Genomic DNA, 698 nt, shown 5'->3' with positions numbered 1-698 from the left:
TCAAGATGTAGGAGGTGGCAAAAGTCAGATGTACAAAATGAACAGCTATCCTGATGACAATTCTTAATGTATTTGGTTAGCGATGTAGTGACTTTTTAAAATACATTTATTTTCCTAGGCATTCCAGGGCAGCTAATTGACACAAAGACTAGAGTACTGTGCTTGGAGACAGGAAATAATCTTCCTGAATTCAAATCTGACTCCATAACACTAGCTGTGTTACCTTGGGCAATTCACTTGCCTCAGTTTCTTCAAGTACAAAATGAACTGGAAAAGGAAATGGCCAATCACTCCAGTATCTTTGCCAAGAAAACCCTAAGTGGGGTCACAAAGAATCTGACATGACTGAAACAACTGAAAATCTAGGCATTATTATTTTTTAATATAGAATTTGTTTGAATTAGTATGTCATCTTTGCACAGGTCCCATGATAATCTTCTCTGTATCATTCTAATTTTACTATATATGCTGACAAAGCAAGCCCCTAGTCAGTTATTTTCATTTCCTGGTGTCTTTTGTATTTGTATCACATTCATTTCTTTTTTAAAAATTTTATTTATTTAAGGCAATGGGGTTAAGTGACTTGTCCAAGGTCATATAGCTAGCTAATGATTAAGTGTCTAAGGCTGGATTTAAACTCAAGTCCTGCTGACTCCATTGTGCCATCTAGCTGCCACATATTTATTTCTAAAAATACT

At 35.2% G+C, this 698-nt stretch overlaps 1 non-coding gene across 1 annotated transcript; it reads right to left on the bottom strand.

Annotated features, from left to right (window-relative positions):
* Nucleotides 1–378: 378 nt before the first annotated feature.
* LOC141510573 (U6 spliceosomal RNA) lies at nucleotides 379–480 on the bottom strand. The gene has a single exon (XR_012475035.1). It is a non-coding gene; the product is annotated as a U6 spliceosomal RNA (small nuclear RNA).
* Between the last annotated feature and the right edge of the window lie 218 nt (nucleotides 481–698).

This window comes from Macrotis lagotis, chromosome 1 (assembly GCF_037893015.1).
Source record: "Macrotis lagotis isolate mMagLag1 chromosome 1, bilby.v1.9.chrom.fasta, whole genome shotgun sequence".
In the NCBI taxonomy this organism is placed as follows: Eukaryota; Metazoa; Chordata; class Mammalia; order Peramelemorphia; family Peramelidae; genus Macrotis; species Macrotis lagotis.
This window is presented reverse-complemented; position numbering and strand designations above follow the sequence as displayed.